This window comes from Rhipicephalus microplus, chromosome 8 (genome assembly GCF_043290135.1).
Source record: "Rhipicephalus microplus isolate Deutch F79 chromosome 8, USDA_Rmic, whole genome shotgun sequence".
In the NCBI taxonomy this organism is placed as follows: Eukaryota; Metazoa; Arthropoda; class Arachnida; order Ixodida; family Ixodidae; genus Rhipicephalus; species Rhipicephalus microplus.
The window spans coordinates 151,834,477-151,851,119 of record NC_134707.1 but is presented as its reverse complement, the minus strand read 5'-3'; positions in this window follow the sequence as shown (position 1 = coordinate 151,851,119).

Here is a 16,643-nt window from a genome sequence, read left to right as displayed (position 1 = left end):
GCGTGCGCATTCAAAAACGAGTATGCACGTGCCTATTTCAAAACGAGTATGCGCGTGTGCATTCAAATACGAGTATGCGTGTGCGCATTCAAAAACGAGTATGCACCTGCCTATTTCAAAACGAGTACGCGCGAGTGCATTCTATTACGAGTATGCGTGTGCGCATTCAAAAACGAGTATGTGCGTGCCTATTCCGAAATGAGTATGCGCGTGTGCATTCAAAACGAGTAGGCGCGTGCGCATTCAAAAACGAGTACGCGCGTGCCTATTCAAAAACGAGTATGCGCGTGTGCATTCAAAAACGAGTATGCACGTGCCTATTGCAAAACGAGTATGCGCGTGCGCAATCAAATACGAGTATACGTGTGCATATTCAAAAACGAGTATGTGCGTGCCTATTCCAAAACGAGTATGTGCGTGTGCATTCAAAAACAAGTATGCGCGTGCGCATTCAAAAACGAGTACGCGCATGCCTATTCAAAAACGAGTATCCGCGTGCGCCTTCCCAAACGAGTATTCGCGTGCCCATTTCGAAACTAGTATGCGCGTGTGCATTCAAAAAACGAGTATGCGTGTGTGCATTCAAAAACGAGTATGCGCGTGCCTATTTGAAAACGAGTATGCGCGTGTGCATTCAAAAACGAGTATACGCGTGCGCATTCAAAACGAGTGTACGCGTGCGCAATCAAAAACGAGTACGCGCGTGCCTACTCAAAAATGAGCATGCGCATGCGCATTCCGAAACGAGTATACACGTGCGCAGTCAAAAACGAGTATGCGCGTGCCTATTCAAAAACGAGTATGCGCGTGTGCATTCAAAACGAGTATACCCGTGCGCATTCATAACAAAGTACGGGTGTGCGTGTTCAAAAACGCGTATGCGCGTTCGCGTTCAAAAACGAGTACGCGCGTGCCTATTCAAAAACGAGTAGTCGCGTGCATATTCCGAAGCGAGTATGCGCGTGTGCATTCAAAAACGAGTATGCGTGTGCGCATTCAAAAACGAGTATGCGCGTGCCTATTCGAAAACCAGTTTGCGCGTGCGCATTCAAAACGAGTATATGCGTGCGCATCCAAAAACGAGTACGCGCATGCCTATTCAAAAACGAGTATGCGCGTGCGCATTTCGAAACGAGTATACACGTGCGCAGTCAAAAACGAATACGCGCGTGCCTATTCAAAAACGAGCATGCGCGTGCGCATTCCAAAACGAGTATACACGTGCGTATTCCGAAACGAGTATGCGCGTGTGCATTCAAAAACGAGTATGCACGTGCCTATTTGAAAACTAGTATGCGCGTGCGCATTCAAAACGAGTATGCGCGTGCGCATTAAAAACGAGTACGCGCGTGCGCATTCAAAAACGAGTATGCGCGTGCATATTCCGAAACGAGTATGCGCGTGTGCATTCAAAAACGAGTATGGGCGTGTGCATTCAAAACCGAGTATGCGCGTGCTTATTCCAAAATGAGTATGCGCATGTGCATTCCAAAACGAGTATGCGCGTGCGTATTCCGAAATGAGTATGCACGTGTGCATTCAAAAACGAGTATGCGCGTGCGCATTCAAAAACGAGTACGCGCATGCCTATTCAAAAACAAGTATGCGCGTGCGCCTTCCCAAACGAGTATGCGCGTGCCTATTTCGAAACGAGTATGCGCGTGGGCATTCAAAAACGAGTATGCGCGTGCCTATTTGAAAACGAGTATGCACATGTGCATGCAAAAACGAGTATACGCGTGCGCATTCAAAACGAGTGTACGCGTGCGCATTCAAAAACGAGTACGCGCGTGCCTATTCAAAAACGAGCATGCGCGTGCGCATTCCGAAACGAGTATACACGTGCGCAGTCAAAAACGATTATGCGCGTGCCTATTTCAAAACGAGTACGCGTGTGTGCATTCAAAAACGAGTACGCGCGTGCCTATTCAAAAACGAGTATGTGCGTGTGCATTCAAAAACGAGTAGGCGTGTGCGCCTTCCCAAACGGGTATGCGCGTGCCTATTTCGAAACGAGTATGCGCGTATGCATTCAAAAACGAGTATGCGCGTGTGCAGTCAAAAACGAGTATACGCGTGCCTATTCGAAAACGAGTATGCGCGTGCGCCTTTCCAAACGAGTACGCGCGTGCCCATTTCGAAACGAGTATGCGCGTGTGCATTCAAAAACGAGTATGCGCGTGTGCATTCAAAAACAAGTATTCGCGTGCCTATTCGAAAACGAGTATGCGCGTGTGCATTCAAAAACGAGTATACGCGTGCGCAGTCAAAACGAGTTTATGCGAGCGCATTCAAAAACGAGTACGCGCGTGCCTATTCAAAAACCAGTATGCGCGTTCGCGTTCAAAAACGAGTACGCGCGTGCCTTTTCAAAAACGAGTATGCGCGTGCGCATTCCAAATTGAGTATGTGCGTGCGTATTCCGAAACGAGTATGCGCGCGTGCATTCAAGAACGAGTATGTGTGTGCGCATTGAAAAACGAGTATGCGCGTGCCTATTCGAAAAAGAATATGCGCGTGCGCATTCAAAACCAGTATACGCGTGCGTATTCAAAAAAGAGTACGCGTGTGCATGTTCAAAAACGCGTATGCGCGTGCGCATTCAAAAACGAGTACGCGTGTGCATGTTCAAAAACGCGTATGCGCGTTCGCATTCAAAAACGAGTACGCACGTGCCTATTCCAACACGAGTATGCGCGTGCGCATTCCAAAACGAGTATGCGCGTGCGTATTCCGAAACGAGTATGCGCGTGTGCATTCAAAAACGAGTATGCGTGTGCGCATTCAAAAACGAGTATGCGCGTGCCTATTCAAAAACGCGTATGCGCGTTCGCGTTCAAAAACGAGTACGCGCGTGCCTATTCGAAAACGAGTATGCTCGTGCGCATTCAAAAACGAGTATACGCGTGCACATTCAAAACGAGTGTACGCGTGCGCATTCAAAAACGAGTATGCGCGTGTGCATTCAAAACGAGTATACCCGTGCGCAGTCATAACAAAGTAGGCGTGTGCATGTTCAAAAACGCGTATGCGCGTTCGCTTTCAAAAACGAGTATGCGTGTGCGCATTTAAAAACAAGTATGCGCGTGCCTATTCGAAAACGAGTATGCGCGTGCGCATTCCGAAACGAGTATACGCGTGCGCATTCAAAAACGAGTACGCGCGTGCCTATTCAAAAACGAGTATGCGCGTGTGCATTCAAAACGAGTATACGCGTGCGCATTCAAAAACGAGTACGCGTGTGCATGTTCAAAAACGCGCATGCGCGTGCGCATTCAAAAACGAGTACGCACGTGCCTATTCCAAAACGAGTACGCGCGTGTGCAATCCAAAACGAGTACGCGTGTGCATGTTCAAAACGCGTATGCGCTTTCGCATTCAAAAACGAGTACGCACGTGCCTATTCCAAAACGAGTATGCGCGTGCGCATTCCAAAACGAGTATGCGCGTGCGTATTCCGAAACGAGTATGCGTGGGCGCATTCAAAAAGGAGTATGCACGTGCCTATTTCAAAACGAGTACGCGCGTGTGCATTCAAATACGAGTATGCGTGTGCGCATTCAAAAACGAGTATGTGCGGGCCTATTCCAAAACGAGTATACGCGTGTGCATTCAAAAACGAGTACGCGCGTGCCTATTCGAAAACGAGTATGCGCGTGTGCATTCAAAAACGAGTATGCGCGTGCGCAATCAAAAACGAGTACGCGCGTGCCTATTCAAAAACGAGTATACGCGTGCGCATTCCAAAACGAGTATGCGCGTGTGCATTCAAAAAAGAGTATGCATGTGCGCGTTCAAAAACGAGTATGCGCGTGCTTATTCCAAAATGAGTATGCGCATGTGCATTCAAAAACGAGTATGCGCGTGCGCATTCAAAAACGAGTACGCGCGTGCGCATTCAAAAACGAGTATGCGCGTGCCTATTTCAAAACAAGTATGCGCGTGTGCATTCAAAACCAAGTATGCGCGTGCGCATTCAAAAACGAGTACGCGCATGCCTATTCAAAAACGAGTATGCGCGTGCGCCTTCCAAACCAGTATGCGCGTGCCTATTCAAAAACGAGTATACGCGTGCGCATCATAAAACGAGTATGCGCGTGTGTATTCAAAAACGAGTATGTGTGTGCGCGTTCAAAAACGAGTATGCGCGTGCTTATTCCAAAACGAGTATGTGCATGTGCATTCAAAAACGAGTATGCGCGTGCACAATCAAAAACGAGTACGCGCGTGCGCATTCAAAATCGAGTATGCGCGTTCGCATTCCAAAACGAGTATGCGCGTGCGTATTCCGAAACGAGTATGCGCGTTTGCATTCAAAAACGAGTATGCGCGTGCGCATTCAAGACGAGTATACGCGTGCGCATTCAAAAACGAGTATGCACGTGCCTATTGCAAAACGAGTATGCGCTTGCGCAATCAAATACGAGTATGCGTGTGCGTATTCAAAAACGAGTATGCGCGTGCCTATTCCAAAACGAGTATGCGCGTGTGCATTCAAAAACAAATATGCGCGTGCGCATTCAAAAACGAGTACGCGCATACCTATTCAAAAACGAGTATGCACGTGCGCCTTCCCAAACGAGTATGCGCGTGCCCATTTCGAAACGAGTATGCGCGTGTGCATTCAAAAACGAGTATTCGCGTGCCTACTCAAAAATGAGCATGCGCATGCGCAGTCAAAAACGAGTATGCGCGTGCCTATTCAAAAACGAGTATGCGCGTGTGCATTCAAAACGAGTATACCCGTGCGCATTCATAACAAAGTACGCGTGTGCGTGTTCAAAAACGCGTATGCGCGTTCGCGTTCAAAAACGAGTACGCGCGTGCCTATTGAAAAACGAGTAGTCGCGTGCGTATTGCGAAGCGAGTATGCGCGTGTGCATTCAAAAACGAGTATGCGTGTGCGCATTCAAAAACGAGTATGCGCGTGCCTATTCGAAAACCAGTATGCGCGTGCGCATTCCGAAACGAGTATATGCGTGCGCATTCAAAAACGAGTACGCGCATGCCTATTCAAAAACGAATATGCGCGTGTGCATTCAAAACGAATATACGCGTTTGCATTCAAAAACGAGTACGCGTGTGCATGTTCAAAAAGGCGTATGCGCGTTCGCGTTCAAAAACGAGTACGCGCGTGCCTATTCAAAAACGAGTATGCGCGTGTGCATTCAAAACGAGTATGCGCGTGCGCATTCAAAAACGAGTACGCGCGTGCGTATTCAAAAACGAGTACGCGCGTGTGCATTCAAAAACGAGCATGCGCGTGCGCATTCCGAAACGAGTATACACGTGCGCAGTCAAAAACGAGTATGCGCGTGCCTATTCCAAAACGAGTATGCGCGTGTGCATTCAAAAACGAATATGCGCGTGCGCATTCAAGAACGAGTACGCGCATGCCTATTCAAAAACGAGTATGCGCGTGCGCCTTCCCAAACGAGTATGCGCGTGCCCATTTCGAAACGAGTATGCGCGTGTGCATTCAAAAACGAGTATGCGCGTGTGCATTCAAAAACAAGTATTCGCGTGCCTATTCGAAAACGAGTATGCGCGTGTGCATTCAAAAACGAGTATACGCGTGCGCAGTCAAAACGAGTTTACGCGAGCGCATTCAAAAACGAGTACGCGCGTGCCTATTCAAAAACCAGTATGCGCGTTCGCGTTCAAAAACGAGTACGCGCGTGCCTATTCAAAAACGAGTATGCGCGTGCGCATTCCAAATTGAGTATGTGCGTGCGTATTCCGAAACGAGTATGCGCGCGTGCATTCAAGAACGAGTATGTGTGTGCGCATTGAAAAACGAGTATGCGCGTGCCTATTCGAAAAAGAATATGCGCGTGCGCATTCAAAACCAGTATACGCGTGCGTATTCAAAAAAGAGTACGCGTGTGCATGTTCAAAAACGCGTATGCGCGTGCGCATTCAAAAACGAGTACGCGTGTGCATGTTCAAAAACGCGTATGCGCGTTCGCATTCAAAAACGAGTACGCACGTGCCTATTCCAACACGAGTATGCGCGTGCGCATTCCAAAACGAGTATGCGCGTGCGTATTCCGAAACGAGTATGCGCGTGTGCATTCAAAAACGAGTATGCGTGTGCGCATTCAAAAACGAGTATGCGCGTGCCTATTCAAAAACGCGTATGCGCGTTCGCGTTCAAAAACGAGTACGCGCGTGCCTATTCGAAAACGAGTATGCTCGTGCGCATTCAAAAACGAGTATACGCGTGCACATTCAAAACGAGCGTACGCGTGCGCATTCAAAAACGAGTATGCGCGTGTGCATTCAAAACGAGTATACCCGTGCGCAGTCATAACAAAGTAGGCGTGTGCATGTTCAAAAACGCGTATGCGCGTTCGCTTTCAAAAACGAGTATGCGTGTGCGCATTTAAAAACAAGTATGCGCGTGCCTATTCGAAAACGAGTATGCGCGTGCGCATTCCGAAACGAGTATGCGCGTGTGCATTCAAAACGAGTATACGCGTGCGCATTCAAAAACGAGTACGCGTGTGCCTGTTCAAAAACGCGTATGTGCGTGCGCATTCAAAAACGAGTATGCACGTGCTTTGCAAAATGAGTATGCGTGTGTGCATTCAAAAACGACTATGCGCGTGCCTATTTCAAAACGAGTATGCGCGTGTGCATTCAAAACCAAGTATGCGCGTGCGCCTTCAAAAACGAGTACGCGCATGCCTATTCAAAAACGAGTATGCGCGTGCGCCTTCCAAACCAGTATGCGCGTGCCTATTTCAAAACGAGTATGCGCGTGTGCGTTCAAAAACGAGTATGCGCGTGCCTATTCGAAAACGAGTATGCGCGTGTGCATTCAAAAACGAGTATGCGCGTGCGCAATCCAAAACGAGTACGCGCGTGCCTACTCCAAAACGAGTATGCGCGTGTGCATTCAAAAACGAGTATGCGTGTGCGCGTTCAAAAACGAGTATGCGCGTGTGCATTCAAAACGAGTATACGCGTGCGCATTCAAAAACGAGTACGCGTGTGCGTGTTCAAAAACACGTATGCGCGTTTGCGTTCAAAAACGAGTACGCGCGTGCGTATTCAAAAACGAGTAGTCGCATGCGTATTCCAAAACGAGTATGCGCGTGTGCATTCAAAAACGAGTATGCGTGTGCGCATTCAAAAACGAGTATGCGCGTGCCTATTCGAAAACGAGTATGCGCGTGCGCATTCCGAAACGAGTATATGCGTGCGCATTCAAAAAAGAGTACGCGCATGCCTATTCAAAAAATAGTATGCGCGTGCGCATTCAAAACGAGTATACGCGTGCGCATTAAAAAACGAGTACGCGTGTGCATGTTCAAAAACGCGTATGCGCGTGCGCATTCAAAAACGAGTACGCGCGTCCCTATTCCGAAAGGAGTATGCGCGTGCGAATTAAAAAACGAGTACGCGCGTGCGCATTCAAAAACGAGTACGCGCATGCCTATTCAAAAACAAGTATTCGCGTTCGCCTTCCCAAACGAGTATGCGCGTGCCTAATTCGAAACGAGTATGCGCGTGTGCATTCAAAAACGAGTATGCGCGTGGGCATTCAAAAACTAGAATGCGCGTGCCTATTCGAAAACGAGTATACACGTGCGCAGTCAAAAACGAGTATGCGCGTGCCTATTCCAAAACGAGTACGCGTGTGTGCATTCAAAAACGAGTATGCGCTTCGCATTCCAAAACGAGCATGCGCGTGCGCATTCCAAAACGAGTATGCGCGTGCGTATTCCGAAACGAGTATGCGCGTGTGCATTCAAAAACGAGTATGGGCGTGTGCGTTCAAAACCGAGTATGCGCGTGCGCATTCAAATGCTTATACGCGTGCGCATTCAAAAACGAGTACGCGTGTGCCTGTTCAAAAACGCGTATGCGCGTGCGCATTCAAAAACGAGTATGCACGTGCCTATTTCAAAACGAGTATGCGCGTGTGCATTCAAATACGAGTATGCGTGTGCGCATTCAAAAACGAGTATGCACCTGCCTATTTCAAAACGAGTACGCGCGAGTGCATTCTATTACGAGTATGCGTGTGCGCATTCAAAAACGAGTATGTGCGTGCCTATTCCAAAATGAGTATGCGCGTGTGCATTCAAAACGAGTAGGCGCGTGCGCATTCAAAAACGAGTACGCGCGTGCCTATTCAAAAACGAGTATGCGCGTGTGCATTCAAAAACGAGTATGCACGTGCCTATTGCAAAACGAGTATGCGCGTGCGCAATCAAATACGAGTATACGTGTGCATATTCAAAAATGAGTATGCGCGTGCCTATTCCAAAACGAGTATGCGCGTGTGCATTCAAAAACAAGTATGCGCGTGCGCATTCAAAAACGAGTACGCGCATGCCTATTCAAAAACGAGTATCCGCGTGCGCCTTCCCAAACGAGTATTCGCGTGCCCATTTCGAAACTAGTATGCGCGTGTGCATTCAAAAAACGAGTATGCGTGTGTGCATTCAAAAACGAGTATGCGCGTGCCTATTTGAAAACGAGTATGCGCGTGTGCATTCAAAAACGAGTATACGCGTGCGCATTCAAAACGAGTGTACGCGTGCGCAATCAAAAACGAGTACGCGCGTGCCTACTCAAAAATGAGCATGCGCATGCGCATTCCGAAACGAGTATACACGTGCGCAGTCACAAACGAGTATGCGCGTGCCTATTCAAAAACGAGTAGTCGCGTGCATATTCCGAAGCGAGTATGCGCGTGTGCATTCAAAAACGAGTATGCGTGTGCGCATTCAAAAACGAGTATGCGCGTGCCTATTCGAAAACCAGTATGCGCGTGCGCATTCAAAACGAGTATATGCGTGCGCATTCAAAAACGAGTACGCGCATGCCTATTCAAAAACGAGTATGCGCGTGCGCATTTCGAAACGAGTATACACGTGCGCAGTCAAAAACGAATACGCGCGTGCCTATTCAAAAACGAGCATGCGCGTGCGCATTCCAAAACGAGTATACACGTGCGTATTCCGAAACGAGTATGCGCGTGTGCATTCAAAAACGAGTATGCACGTGCCTATTTGAAAACTAGTATGCGCGTGCGCATTCAAAACGAGTATGCGCGTGCGCATTAAAAAACGAGTACGCGTGTGCATGTTCAAAAACGCGTATGCGCGTGCGCATTCAAAAACGAGTACGTGCGTGCCTATTCCGAAAGGAGTATGCGCGTGCAAATTAAAAAACAAGTACGCGCGTGCGCATTCAAAAAAGAGTATGGGCGTGCATATTCCGAAACGAGTATGCGCGTGTGCATTCAAAAACGAGTATGGGCGTGTGCATTCAAAACCGAGTATGCGCGTGCTTATTCCAAAATGAGTATGCGCATGTGCATTCCAAAACGAGTATGCGCGTGCGTATTCCGAAATGAGTATGCACGTGTGCATTCAAAAACGAGTATGCCCGTGCGCATTCAAAAACGAGTACGCGCATGCCTATTCAAAAACAAGTATGCGCGTGCGCCTTCCCAAACGAGTATGCGCGTGCCTATTTCGAAACGAGTATGCGCGTGGGCATTCAAAAACGAGTATGCGCGTGCCTATTTGAAAACGAGTATGCACATGTGCATGCAAAAACGAGTATACGCGTGCGCATTCAAAACGAGTGTACGCGTGCGCATTCAAAAACGAGTACGCGCGTGCCTATTCAAAAACGAGCATGCGCGTGCGCATTCCGAAACGAGTATACACGTGCGCAGTCAAAAACGATTATGCGCGTGCCTATTTCAAAACGAGTACGCGTGTGTGCATTCAAAAACGAGTACGCGCGTGCCTATTCAAAAACGAGTATGTGCGTGTGCATTCAAAAACGAGTAGGCGTGTGCGCCTTCCCAAACGGGTATGCGCGTGCCTATTTCGAAACGAGTATGCGCGTATGCATTCAAAAACGAGTATGCGCGTGTGCAGTCAAAAACGAGTATACGCGTGCCTATTCGAAAACGAGTATGCGCGTGCGCCTTTCCAAACGAGTACGCGCGTGCTTATTCAAAAACGAGCATGCGCGTGCGCATTCCGAAACGAGTATACACGTGCGCAGTCAAAAACGAGTATGCGCGTGTGCATTCAAAAACAAATATGCGCGTGCGCATTCAAGAACGAGTACGCGCATGCGCATTCAAAAACGAGTATGCGCGTGCGCCTTCCCAAACGAGTATGCGCGTGCCCATTTCGAAACGAGTATGCGCGTGCCCATTTCGAAACGAGTATGCGCGTGTGCATTCAAAAACGAGTATGCGCGTGTGCATTCAAAAACAAGTATTCGCGTGCCTATTCGAAAACGAGTATGCGCGTGTGCATTCAAAAACGAGTATACGCGTGCGCAGTCAAAACGAGTTTACGCGAGCGCATTCAAAAACGAGTACGCGCGTGCCTATTCAAAAACCAGTATGCGCGTTCGCGTTCAAAAACGAGTACGCGCGTGCCTATTCAAAAACGAGTATGCGCGTGCGCATTCCAAATTGAGTATGTGCGTGCGTATTCCGAAACGAGTATGCGCGCGTGCATTCAAGAACGAGTATGTGTGTGCGCATTGAAAAACGAGTATGCGCGTGCCTATTCGAAAAAGAATATGCGCGTGCGCATTCAAAACCAGTATACGCGTGCGTATTCAAAAAAGAGTACGCGTGTGCATGTTCAAAAACGCGTATACGCGTGCGCAATCAAAAACGAGTACGCGTGTGCATGTTCAAAAACGCGTATGCGCGTTCGCATTCAAAAACGAGTACGCACGTGCCTATTCCAACACGAGTATGCGCGTGCGCATTCCAAAACGAGTATGCGCGTGCGTATTCCGAAACGAGTATGCGCGTGTGCATTCAAAAACGAGTATGCGTGTGCGCATTCAAAAACGAGTATGCGCGTGCCTATTCAAAAACGCGTATGCGCGTTCGCGTTCAAAAACGAGTACGCGCGTGCCTATTCGAAAACGAGTATGCTCGTGCGCATTCAAAAACGAGTATACGCGTGCACATTCAAAACGAGTGTACGCGTGCGCATTCAAAAACGAGTATGCGCGTGTGCATTCAAAACGAGTATACCCGTGCGCAGTCATAACAAAGTAGGCGTGTGCATGTTCAAAAACGCGTATGCGCGTTCGCTTTCAAAAACGAGTATGCGTGTGCGCATTTAAAAACAAGTATGCGCGTGCCTATTCGAAAACGAGTATGCGCGTGCGCATTCCGAAACGAGTATACGCGTGCGCATTCAAAAACGAGTACGCGCGTGCCTATTCAAAAACGAGTATGCGCGTGTGCATTCAAAACGAGTATACGCGTGCGCATTCAAAAACGAGTACGCGTGTGCATGTTCAAAAACGCGCATGCGCGTGCGCATTCAAAAACGAGTACGCACGTGCCTATTCCAAAACGAGTACGCGCGTGTGCAATCCAAAACGAGTACGCGTGTGCATGTTCAAAAACGCGTATGCGCTTTCGCATTCAAAAACGAGTACACACGTGCCTATTCCAAAACGAGTATGCGCGTGCGCATTCCAAAACGAGTATGCGCGTGCGTATTCCGAAACGAGTATGCGCGTGTGCATTCAAATACGAGTATGCGTGGGCGCATTCAAAAAGGAGTATGCACGTGCCTATTTCAAAACGAGTACACGCGTGTGCATTCAAATACGAGTATGCGTGTGCGCATTCAAAAACGAGTATGTGCGGGCCTATTCCAAAACGAGTATACGCGTGTGCATTCAAAAACGAGTACGCGCGTGCCTATTCGAAAACGAGTATGCGCGTGTGCATTCAAAAACGAGTATGCGCGTGCGCAATCAAAAACGAGTACGCGCGTGCCTATTCAAAAACGAGTATACGCGTGCGCATTCCAAAACGAGTATGCGCGTGTGCATTCAAAAACGAGTATGCATGTGCGCGTTCAAAAACGAGTATGCGCGTGCTTATTCCAAAATGAGTATGCGCATGTGCATTCAAAAACGAGTATGCGCGTGCGCATTCAAAAACGAGTACGCGCGTGCGCATTCAAAAACGAGTATGCGCGTGCCTATTTCAAAACAAGTATGCGCGTGTGCATTCAAAACCAAGTATGCGCGTGCGCATTCAAAAACGAGTACGCGCATGCCTATTCAAAAACGAGTATGCGCGTGCGCCTTCCAAACCAGTATGCGCGTGCCTATTCAAAAACGAGTATATGCGTGCGCATCATAAAACGAGTATGCGCGTGTGTATTCAAAAACGAGTACGCGCGTGCGCATTCAAAATCGAGTATGCGCATTCGCATTCCAAAACGAGTATGCGCGTGCGTATTCCGAAACGAGTATGCGCGTTTGCATTCAAAAACGAGTATGCGCGTGCGCATTCAAGACGAGTATACGCATGCGCATTCAAAAACGAGTATGCACGTGCCTATTGCAAAACGAGTATGCGCTTGCGCAATCAAATACGAGTATGCGTGTGCGTATTCAAAAACGAGTATGCGCGTGCCTATTCCAAAACGAGTATGCGCGTGTGCATTCAAAAACAAATATGCGCGTGCGCATTCAAAAACGAGTACGCGCATACCTATTCAAAAACGAGTATGCACGTGCGCCTTCCCAAACGAGTATGCGCGTGCCCATTTCGAAACGAGTATGCGCGTGTGCATTCAAAAACGAGTATTCGCGTGCCTACTCAAAAATGAGCATGCGCATGCGCAGTCAAAAACGAGTATGCGCGTGCCTATTCAAAAACGAGTATGCGCGTGTGCATTCAAAACGAGTATACCCGTGCGCATTCATAACAAAGTACGCGTGTGCGTGTTCAAAAACGCGTATGCGCGTTCGCGTTCAAAAACGAGTACGCGCGTGCCTATTCAAAAACGAGTAGTCGCGTGCGTATTGCGAAGCGAGTATGCGCGTGTGCATTCAAAAACGAGTATGCGTGTGCGCATTCAAAAACAAGTATGCGCGTGCCTATTCGAAAACCAGTATGCGCGTGCGCATTCCGAAACGAGTATATGCGTGCGCATTCAAAAACGAGTACGCGCATGCCTATTCAAAAACGAATATGCGCGTGTGCATTCAAAACGAATATACGCGTTTGCATTCAAAAACGAGTACGCGTGTGCATGTTCAAAAAGGCGTATGCGCGTTCGCGTTCAAAAACGAGTACGCGCGTGCCTATTCAAAAACGAGTATGCGCGTGTGCATTCAAAACGAGTATGCGCGTGCGCATTCAAAAACGAGTACGCGCGTGCGTATTCAAAAACGAGTACGCCCGTGTGCATTCAAAAACGAGCCTGCGCGTGCGCATTCCGAAACGAGTATACACGTGCGCAGTCAAAAACGAGTATGCGCGTGCCTATTCCAAAACGAGTATGCGCGTGTGCATTCAAAAACGAATATGCGCGTGCGCATTCAAGAACGAGTACGCGCATGCCTATTCAAAAACGAGTATGCGCGTGCGCCTTCCCAAACGAGTATGCGCGTGCCCATTTCGAAACGAGTATGCGCGTGTGCATTCAAAAACGAGTATGTGCGTGTGCATTCAAAAACAAGTATTCGCGTGCCTATTCGAAAACGAGTATGCGCGTGTGCATTCAACAACGAGTATACGCGTGCGCAGTCAAAACGAGTTTACGCGAGCGCATTCAAAAACGAGTATGCACGTGCCTATTGCAAAACGAGTATGCGCTTGCGCAATCAAATACGAGTATGCGTGTGCGTATTCAAAAACGAGTATGCGCGTGCCTATTCCAAAACGAGTATGCGCGTGTGCATTCAAAAACAAATATGCGCGTGCGCATTCAAAAACGAGTACGCGCATACCTATTCAAAAACGAGTATGCACGTGCGCCTTCCCAAACGAGTATGCGCGTGCCCATTTCGAAACGAGTATGCGCGTGTGCATTCAAAAACGAGTATTCGCGTGCCTACTCAAAAATGAGCATGCGCATGCGCAGTCAAAAACGAGTATGCGCGTGCCTATTCAAAAACGAGTATGCGCGTGTGCATTCAAAACGAGTATACCCGTGCGCATTCATAACAAAGTACGCGTGTGCGTGTTCAAAAACGCGTATGCGCGTTCGCGTTCAAAAACGAGTACGCGCGTGCCTATTCAAAAACGAGTAGTCGCGTGCGTATTGCGAAGCGAGTATGCGCGTGTGCATTCAAAAACGAGTATGCGTGTGCGCATTCAAAAACAAGTATGCGCGTGCCTATTCGAAAACCAGTATGCGCGTGCGCATTCCGAAACGAGTATATGCGTGCGCATTCAAAAACGAGTACGCGCATGCCTATTCAAAAACGAATATGCGCGTGTGCATTCAAAACGAATATACGCGTTTGCATTCAAAAACGAGTACGCGTGTGCATGTTCAAAAAGGCGTATGCGCGTTCGCGTTCAAAAACGAGTACGCGCGTGCCTATTCAAAAACGAGTATGCGCGTGTGCATTCAAAACGAGTATGCGCGTGCGCATTCAAAAACGAGTACGCGCGTGCGTATTCAAAAACGAGTACGCCCGTGTGCATTCAAAAACGAGCCTGCGCGTGCGCATTCCGAAACGAGTATACACGTGCGCAGTCAAAAACGAGTATGCGCGTGCCTATTCCAAAACGAGTATGCGCGTGTGCATTCAAAAACGAATATGCGCGTGCGCATTCAAGAACGAGTACGCGCATGCCTATTCAAAAACGAGTATGCGCGTGCGCCTTCCCAAACGAGTATGCGCGTGCCCATTTCGAAACGAGTATGCGCGTGTGCATTCAAAAACGAGTATGTGCGTGTGCATTCAAAAACAAGTATTCGCGTGCCTATTCGAAAACGAGTATGCGCGTGTGCATTCAACAACGAGTATACGCGTGCGCAGTCAAAACGAGTTTACGCGAGCGCATTCAAAAACGAGTACGCGCGTGCCTATTCAAAAACCAGTATGCGCGTTCGCGTTCAAAAACGAGTACGCGCGTGCCTATTCAAAAACGAGTATGCGCGTGCGCATTCCAAATTGAGTATGTGCGTGCGTATTCCGAAACGAGTATGCGCGCGTGCATTCAAGAACGAGTATGTGTGTGCGCATTGAAAAACGAGTATGCGCGTGCCTATTCGAAAAAGAATATGCGCGTGCGCATTCAAAACCAGTATACGCGTGCGTATTCAAAAAAGAGTACGCGTGTGCATGTTCAAAAACGCGTATGCGCGTGCGCATTCAAAAACGAGTACGCGTGTGCATGTTCAAAAACGCGTATGCGCGTTCGCATTCAAAAACGAGTACGCACGTGCCTATTTCAACACGAGTATGCGCGTGCGCATTCCAAAACGAGTATGCGCGTGCGTATTCCGAAACGAGTATGCGCGTGTGCATTCAAAAACGAGTATGCGTGTGCGCATTCAAAAACGAGTATGCGCGTGCCTATTCAAAAACGCGTATGCGCGTTCGCGTTCAAAAACGAGTACGCGCGTGCCTATTCGAAAACGAGTATGCTCGTGCGCATTAAAAAACGAGTATACGCGTGCACATTAAAAACGAGTGTACGCGTGCGCATTCAAAAACGAGTATGCGCGTGTGCATTCAAAACGAGTATACCCGTGCGCAGTCATAACAAAGTAGGCGTGTGCATGTTCAAAAACGCGTATGCGCGTTCGCTTTCAAAAACGAGTATGCGTGTGCGCATTTAAAAACAAGTATGCGCGTGCCTATTCGAAAACGAGTATGCGCGTGCGCATTCCGAAACGAGTATACGCGTGCGCATTCAAAAACGAGTACGCGCGTGCCTATTCAAAAACGAGTATGCGCGTGTGCATTCAAAACGAGTATACGCGTGCGCATTCAAAAACGAGTACGCGTGTGCATGTTCAAAAACGCGCATGCGCGTGCGCATTCAAAAACGAGTACGCACGTGCCTATTCCAAAACGAGTACGCGCGTGTGCAATCCAAAACGAGTACGCGTGTGCATGTTCAAAAACGCGTATGCGCTTTCGCATTCAAAAACGAGTACGCACGTGCCTATTCCAAAACGAGTATGCGCGTGCGCATTCCAAAACGAGTATGCGCGTGCGTATTCCGAAACGAGTATGCGCGTGTGCATTCAAATACGAGTATGCGTGGGCGCATTCAAAAACGAGTATGTGCGGGCCTATTCCAAAACGAGTATACGCGTGTGCATTCAAAAACGAGTACGCGCGTGCCTATTCGAAAACGAGTATGCGCGTGTGCATTCAAAAACGAGTATGCGCGTGCGCAATCAAAAACGAGTACGCGCGTGCCTATTCAAAAACGAGTATACGCGTGCGCATTCCAAAACGAGTATGCGCGTGTGCATTCAAAAACGAGTATGCATGTGCGCGTTCAAAAACGAGTATGCGCGTGCTTATTCCAAAATGAGTATGCGCATGTGCATTCAAAAACGAGTATGCGCGTGCGCATTCCAAAACGAGTATGTGCATGTCCATTCAAAAACGAGTATGCGCGTGCACAATCAAAAACGAGTACGCGCGTGCGCATTCAAAATCGAGTATGCGCGTTCGCATTCCAAAACGAGTATGCGCGTGCGTATTCCGAAACGAGTATGCGCGTTTGCATTCAAAAACGAGTATGCGCGTGCGCATTCAAGACGAGTATACGCGTGCGCATTCAAAAACGAGTATGCACGTGCCTATTGCAAAACGAGTATGCGCTTGCGCAATCAAATACGAGTATGCGTGTG